Below are 8763 nucleotides of genomic sequence, written 5' to 3'. Positions count from 1 at the left end.
GTTAACATTCAAATGTGGTTGGTTCTTTAGTAATGAAGATATCTTATTCACAATAACTCTTTGCCATCAATACATTAAGCAAAGAAAAAGAGCTATCAGCTCAAAGGCTGAGTGGCCCTGTTCTATTGAAAGCACAATGCCACAGGAGGAAAACAGAGACTAGAATAAATGAGATTTTATCAGCCTGAAGCAGTGAATAGTGACATTACTAAAATGTATTTAAAAGAAAATTCACCCTGCAGCTTTGAAGGACGTCCAATTATCTGAATAATAGGGAATTGGTCTCCCATAGAAAACAAGCTATTTAATCAACTTGCATGTTTAAATTTGGATGATTTTGCCTGCTGCTGCAATCAACCTCTTCCCATAACACTGGATAACAAAGATTTTGCCTCTTGAGCACTTTTGGGTGGATTTTATGAACATTTTCCCATCACGTACCTTTTTTTTTGGATATAACCTGTTTTTTGTAATTTCCTGTCATCAGGTCTACTGGTATATTGCCCACAAAGCGAGGTGTTTTGGTCACTGAAAATTCATTTTCTGTATTCTCACTTGGACTTCCTTCCTGCTGACCTTGGGGCAGTCAGTGGCGAACATGGTGAAAGGTTTCACTAGGACATTGTGATCATGGAAACACAGTATCAGGGGAACTGGGACCCATCAGGTGCTGACACTAATACAAGATGTATCATATACTGAGTACAGATGAAAATCGTGGCAAAGCATTTTTAGGTCAATTGAACTAACACAATGTGTCATCACCATTATGCAGTTAAACACTCTAAATTCAATAAAAGTTAATTTATGTTTCTCCAACTTCCTACGTGTCACAGTAAATCTGAAAATTATCTTCGTGTTCAGCTTGAAACTGTCTATCATAATCCCCAATTTTTTTCAGGAAGCAAACCTTTGAAAATAGTGGTTGTCTAGTGTAATAATTCTTTTTTTTCAGATTTGAAACTCAGATCAAGTCTGCAATGAACTTGTCAATGTCTCTTGAAACACAATAAGCAAAATCGAGCTGATGGTAATGGTCCCACACAAATGCTGTTAACCAATCATAATCCAGCTCAGCTCAGACTCATGCCATTGCTCAGTTTTTCGTGGAATCACTGCTGAACAACAGCAGGGCACCATTTGCTCATAAGAGAAATCCGATTCTGCACTTCACTTTATACCAAGGATGGCAGCAAACAGACGCAAACACATGGCTATAAAGCTGAACTAAAACAGAAACTATTGTAAAGGTCAGCAGGTCAGGCAGCATCTGAGGAATGTTAACATATCAGGTCCGAGATTCTTCGTCAGATGAAGGAGGTTGGACCCGAAAGTTATCCCTGCTTATCTTTCCACTGATTTCAATTAACGTGATTAGTGTTTTCTATTTGAAGTCAGGTCAAGCCACCTTCATTTATTGTTCATAGCATACATTGCATGGTAAAGATGAGATAGAGTTTCTCCAGGACCACAGAGCAAATTTACATAACTATAATTAAAAATATTAAGACATATACAGTAAATGTCCATGGAACACTATCCACATATGTTCTGGGAATTCAGGAACCTGATGGCTTGGGGGAATAACTGATGCCCAATCTAGATGTAAATGCCCAGGTGCTATGGTACCTCCTTCCAGATGACAGAAGGGAGAAAAGTTTACATGAGGGGTGTGTGGTCCTTCACAATGTTTATTGCTTTCCTCATGCATCAAGTGTTGCAGATGTCTGTCATGGTAGGAAGAGAGCCCCCAGTGATCTTTTCCACTTACTTCACTATTCTCTGCAGGGTCTTACAACCTGAGGTAGTATAGCGTCCCAACCAGGTTGTGATGCTATTGCTGAGGATGCTCTTAATACATCCTCGATAGAATGTAGTGAGGATGGAAGGTGGGAGATGAACTTTTCTCAGCCTTTGCAGGAAATAGAGCCGCTACTGGGCTTTCTTGGCTATGGAGCTGGTGTTAAGGGACCAGGTGAGATTCTCCATCAAATGCACACCAAAGAACTTGGTACTCTTGACGACCTCAACGGTAATGGTCAGTGGAGAGTGATTCCCCTCCCCCCGCCCCACCCCGGGCTTTCCTGAAGTCAATAACCATCTCTTTTGTTTTATTTCTGCTCAGAAATGTAGTAGCTTGTAATTTTATGTTATTTTAAAGTTTTAGTTATTTGATTGTATTTTAAGGAGTTTTAAACTATAGTGTGTAACATTTTTAAAATGTCTTAGATTTTGGTAATTATTTAAATCCATTTGAATCATTTTAAATGTCTCTTTCAGAGAAATGAAAAACAAGTTCAAAAGCCTTTGACACACATTTGCCAGTGGAAGTCATGGGATGTCCTTGTGGTCCAGGGGGCAGGATCATTCAATGCACTGCAGCTGACAAAGGTACAACAGAGGCAACACATCCAAGCAGCCTACCAGGTCTAGACTTACCCAATAAATTTTATTTGTATTGTTTAAAGTTATAATAACAAACAAGAGAGAGTTTCACTTGTGACCTTCAGCAAAAAAATGGGTGACTTTTTTTTTAGTGATCTTCACATTTCATTCACTGAGGGTCTTTCCTTCCAAGATTAAAATCTTCCAACTTTGGCGTCCTCCTAAAGAATAGAACTTGTTGATTGGAAGAAATGAGAAAAATATGATCATTTAGTATTACAGCAATCGTGTTTGTTTAGCGATTCAAAATCAAAATTTAATGGCATGAATTTGTGTCACAAAATTCCTTGTTTTGTTGCAGCATTGCAGGTGCAAATAATTGCCATGAATTAGATTTTTTTAAAAAATAAATAAATTAGTCCAAAACAAGAGAAAAAGTGAGGAAATTTCAATGGTTCATTACCCATTCAGAAATATGATGGCTAAGGGGAAGAAGCTTACTTTGGGTGCTTGCCCAGATTCCTGTGCTTCCTTCCTGATGGCGGCAATGAGAAGAGGGCATGGCCTGGGTGGTGAGGATAGAGGCTGCTTTCTTGAGATACCACCTCTTGGTAGATGTCCTTGATAGAGTGAAGATGCCATGACCATGATGGCACTGGCCAAGTTCACAACTCTGTAGCCTGTCCCTGTCCTGTGCATTGTCACCTCCATACCAGACAGTGATGAAGCCAATCAAAATGCTCTCTGCAGTACACCTGTAGAAATTTGCGAGACTTTTTTTTTGTTATTTTATGCTAGATAGAAAAATAAAAATAATTCACAAGCACCCAAGCCTACTCCAATAATATTCATCACCAATAAACTTTGGAAATCAATGACTGCTTTATGTGCACTCTAACATAGTAGATATTTTGCACCCATTTATATATGTTATCACCTGATTTCACTGGATAATGCATTTCTGGCAATGTCGGTTGAGCAAGAAATGCTGGCTAAAGGGAAAGATTCATGCAGCTCTTCCTCAGTCTATTGCTTTCTTTTAAAAAACCCTTCCCCAGATTTCTTTTTGTTAGTTGATGTCACTGCAACCAAGGTCACAATTCCTTAGCAACGCAGACTTTAGAAAAAAAAGACGCAGCTGTCACTCCTGTAACACCAATAACTGAGTTAATTAAAACTAAAGGAAGAACAAATGAGGATGGATATGCAGTCTGTCTATTTCTGCATGAAAAGAAATGTAAAATTTTATAACTTAAAGTTCCATTTTCATCCTTTAATTAATTTGATTATCATAAAAACAAAATTCTCATTCACTTTGCCTTCACTATTCCTTAGCCAAAGAAAAACAATTACCAGTTTAATTAAGGAGAGAATATATGGGAATGAATGTAATGACTTATGTTGCCTTCGAAGAAATTTACATGATGAAATTGTTTTAGTGTGTAGGCATCAAGCCCTCAGCTTATCCCTCCCAAATCACATTTGTTCTATTAGAATTGGGCTCAACTGACATCTTCAATAAAACGCCAAACATGTCTTTTGTGCTTGAAGACTTGTATTGGGAATAGAGATCAAAACATAAATCCATAAACTGGATAGAAATGACCACATAACGAAAATGCTGGTAACAGTCCTGTAATTGAAAATACAAGACATTTTGGCAATGACATTGGAGGCAATTTTGAACTGATGATGCCATTGGTGCCTTCCTCCCGTGGGAATCCTAAATCATTTCCCTGAACAAGCCTATTATGGAGAGATAGTGATATTCCTAATATTTGCTAAGCAGGTCATCAAAATGAGGACAGGAAACTTGATGGTTATTTGGATAAGCTGAAATAGAATTTTATAGGAAAGAAAGAGAGAGAGAGAGAGAGAGAGAGAGAGAGAAAGAGAGAGAGAGAGAGAGAGAGAGAGAGAGAGAGGGAGAGAGAGAGAGAGCCATCCTGCTGGGGTTTGGTTTAGGAGGAATATCTTCAAAATTGTGCTTGCTGGGACCAGGAACAACAGATTGATAAGTTCAATATTTAATTTCTCTTCCTCATCTTATGACTTTACTTCATTAACTTTGATCCAAAACATATTGGATCAGGATTGCTGCTCGTGGTCCCTAGCCACCTACTCTCGATTAGCTCAAATGGAGAGGTCCAGATCACTGTAGCATTGCATGAAAGTTCAGTGATAAATTTCAAAAAGCAAGTTGACTGTGAGAGGTATATAGGAAAGATCATATTCCCTCCATGCTCCAACCCCCAACCCCCAACCAAAAACTTCAAGCAATTATAGATTCCAAGACTAAGGTCAGGACTTTGCCAGCTGTTATGATGTAAGCTTGGGAAAGATAAGCAAACCATTGTCATCATCTCTCCAAGGTCAACAGCTCCCCAATGAGGCCCCAATCATGCCATTGTCATGGTTGACACAAGACCAATGAAACAGACACTTTGAGAAACAAAATTCAAGGATCTGCTTACAACTTCCTTGAGGAAAAGTAACATCATTTTGCTACACCAAGAGAAGGCAGGCCTACCTGCTCTTTCCTGAGACGGCATTTTGGCATCACCTGGCTATGCTCCTTTTGCCTTCATACAGATAGAGCCTAAAAAGTAAGGCTCTAGAGAGCTAGAAGGTGGTCACAGGAGGCTGAAAAATGGAAACAGGTCTTCCTTGAGTCAACAGATTAGGTGGTGTTCAAGGACTCAGCTGAGAATCTAAACAATTACACCAGGGCAGATTTTATATAAACAGCCATGGATGAGTATGTCCCCATCAAATCATTCATGGTTTTCCCCAACCTTAAAGATCACCTCTATATTGTCCCTCCATTAAGAATGTTTCTGATTGGACACCAGAGTTTTGGAATAAAATCAGCAGAAACTTTAATGACATGACTGCAAATACTGGTCTGTTTCTGAAGGTATTATGACTGAAGAATCCTTAAAGAAATACCCTAATACACTAATGGCATTGAGAAGAAAGCTTCTACTTCCTCAGAAGTTTGCAGAGGTTTGGTATGACATTGGAAACCCTAGCAAATTTCTACTGGTGTGTCCTGGAAAGTGTGCTGAACAGCTGTATTTCAGTCTGGCATAGGGTCATCAATATCCCTGAGCCTAAAGCCCTGCAAATGTTAGTGGACACAGCCCAGAACATCACTGGGAATGCTGCTGTTGGAGAGCAGCAGCATTCATCGAGGATCCACATCACCCAACATGCACCCTGTTCTCACTGGTATCATCAGAATAGAGGTATAGAGACCACAAGACTCACACCACCAGGTTCAGGAACAGCTGCTCCCCCTCCACCGTCAGACTCCTCAACAACAAACTCAATCAGGGATTCATTTAAGGACTCCTACTTTTGGACTTTATTATTTTTTTAATTCTCTCTGTATTGCACAGTCAGATTGTTTACATTTCTTTATTTGTTTACATGTGTACGTAAAGTACAGGTTTTTTTTTGCACTGCCATTAAGTGATCATTCTGCCTCGCCCACAGAAAAAAAGAATCTCAAGGTTATTAGTGTTACCAATGTATGCACTCTGACAATAAAATGGAATCTGAAACAAGTGAGTCTTGCATACTAAGCATTTCAAAACCAGTGAACAGTACAGATTCTTGTAATAATCTGGTTGGCAACATTTCAGATAGTAAAATAAATTAGTTGTCCTGAAGAAAGAGACCCTGCTACGTTTTATTATTTCCCTTCAAGGACTCAGCATGCGTCAGCTGTAAATCTTGCATGATTTGCACAGCCCACTGGTATATTGAGACCTTGTCAATTACCTACTTGGGATATGGCAATTTCCAAATTGAATTTCCCAATATCTGGACAGATACACTGAAAAGTCAAGGGTTAGGACTGACAATTTTCTTTGATGAAAGAATTTGTGTTGTGCTTTACTTTAGAGTTCCGGATAAAGAAAGGAAAGCAAGAAATGTAAAGGCATGTTTAGTCACAGCCAGCTGACAGTGTTGTTCTCTGAATAGAAGTTTTTCTCGTTGGCACATATGACACATTCAGAGATTAATTTTCACCTGGTCTTAATTTTGCTTCCTTCACTGTTAGAATTTATACCCCTGATAGATGTGTGAAATTCAAATATGTTTGATCATGGAAGTAACTGGCAACTATTAAATTGCATGCTAATTTGTAAATTCATAAAATCTTTTGATACTGTTGCATTCACTTGGACAAGTGGAAAGTATTGCTTTGTGTATAATCCAAAGGCCTTGAGTTGTTAAAGGATGAATCACTCACCAAGCCTGTGACCAGCTCTTGTAAGCATATTTCATTATGTGGCTGGTCCAAATGATCAGTTGAGTTTCTGGTCAATGATGACCTCACCCTGCCCTTACCCCTACCCCACCCCCCAAGGATGTTGATGATGGAGACTCAATAAAGATAATGTTTATGAATGCCAAAGAGAGGTGATTAGACTTCCTTTCATTGGAGTTGATTACTGTCTGTCACTTCACAGGCTCAAACATTACTTGTTCAGTAGCAACATTCTCCTCAATTTTGCCCAAGGTTTGCTGCATGCTGGCATGGGCTAATTCATTTACAACTGAACTCTCTGCAAACACCCCACTTCTGACCTAATGATGAACTGAACACCTTTGACGAAGTAGCTGAAGATGGGTGAGCCTCGAACACTTGACTGAGGAAGTCCTGCAATGCTGGTCTAGAGCTGGGGTGATCAACCTCTGACAACCAGCTTTTATTTATAAGGTTGGAATATTTTCCCCCTGATGCCCATTAACTTCCATTTGACTGGGACCTTTTATATGCTGAAAGGCCTGGACAGAGTAAATGTGGCAAGGATGTTTCTCATGGACATTTCCATTCCCAGGATAAGTGGGCATAACTTCAGGATTAAAGGGTATCAAGTTAAAACAGAGATGCGGAAAAATATTCTTTACTCAGAGGATCGTGAGTCTGTCAAAATTATTTACACTGGCAGCTGTGAAAGCGAGGTTGTTAGATGTATTTAAGGCAGAGATTGACAGGTATTTGATTAGTCAAGGCATCAAGAGGTACAGGGAGAAAGACAGGGAGTGGGGCTTAGTGGAAGGATGGCTCAGCTCATGATTAGATTGGCAGAGCAGACTCAGTGGGTCTACTTCTGTTCCTATATCTTGTGATCTCGTGACTCCATGCCATACTTGTCATATACACCATACTGCCTTCAATTCAAGGGCAATGACTTCACTTCACTTCTGGAATTTACCTCTTTGGTCCATGATTAATTAGATCAAATCTGTGATGCTGTGTGGAGGCAGCTAGGGTGGCTAAAACTCAAACTGTGCATGAACAAGCAGGTTATAGTAAGTAATGTCACTTGATAGCATTAACATCAACACCTTTCATCACTTTGAATAGCAAATTTTGCTCATATCATAAAAGAAAAAGAAGCCAAATTTCAACTTTGGTCAACATCACGGCTTTGGGGAGTGGTGTCAGAGCAACCAATATGAATGACTGCAGTACATTTTGTTGATAGCATACACTGGCTTAAGTTGGAAAGATGATTTTTCCAGAAATTAGACCTGGACCCATGGAGTTGGGGAGGTTGTCCTGGTCCTCTGGCTCCATAGAAACTTTTTCTTAGAGAAAATTACAAGAACACATGGCAAGAGCCATTAATAATACACCTGCCTCTCAAAATACAGGATTCCTTTGTCATTTAATAAAAATAGTGTAATATTACACAAAATTGACTTTATCTACCATAAGCAGAAATTGTCGGGCGCCTATTACAGAGAGAGAAAGAAAAGCAAAAGAGAGTTCTCCAACACAATTAGAAACCCTTCAATGTCTACAGCACCATCTCGCACCCCTGTTCTGATTCTTGGTACCCCTCCCTTCAGCTAATCTCGAGCCAGTCTCCAGCAATCCACAGTCTCTAGCAGCCCACAGTCCGTGTAAGTTCCTTGCCTCGAGTCGCTAATAGTACACTGTGTGTTTCTCAGCCACAGAGCCTCACACTGGACCACCGCTGTGATCACCATCCCACTGGCTATCTCCTCTGCTTCTCCTTCTCAAAGGGGGGTTTCAGGGGCTCTGCACCAGTCCTCTGCTTGCCCGGAGTCTCCAACCCATCACAGCTGCTGCCGATCGTTGTAATATTGTGACAAGCTCTGTAAAAGTGTTCAACCCCTCCATTAGGCTATTTGAGGAACAGAACCTATTTAAGATAATAATTCAGAAAAACTGAAAATAATTTTGATAAATTTAATAAGGGGTCCAATACCTGAAATAAGGTTATCCCACTGATAAATTAATAGTTTTTATCTATTTTATAAATACTGAGCATAATGCATATAAATTTCCTTGCCATATTATATGCTTCAACTAGAAATTGGAAATGTCTAACC

The 8763-nt window shown here is 39.5% G+C and overlaps 1 long non-coding RNA gene across 1 annotated transcript; it reads right to left on the bottom strand.

The window, feature by feature from the left end:
* Positions 1–2426: 2426 nt before the first annotated feature.
* On the bottom strand, positions 2427–5034 carry LOC138751819 (uncharacterized). The gene is made up of 3 exons (XR_011350208.1): positions 4916–5034; positions 2887–3140; positions 2427–2619 (listed from the first exon to the last, which is right to left on the bottom strand). It is a non-coding gene; the product is annotated as an uncharacterized lncRNA (long non-coding RNA).
* Positions 5035–8763: the final 3729 nt, after the last annotated feature.

Source organism: Narcine bancroftii, chromosome 1 (assembly GCF_036971445.1).
Source record: "Narcine bancroftii isolate sNarBan1 chromosome 1, sNarBan1.hap1, whole genome shotgun sequence".
Taxonomy (NCBI): domain Eukaryota; kingdom Metazoa; phylum Chordata; class Chondrichthyes; order Torpediniformes; family Narcinidae; genus Narcine; species Narcine bancroftii.
Note: the sequence above shows the minus strand (reverse complement) of the source record. Positions and strands in the feature narration are given on the sequence as shown.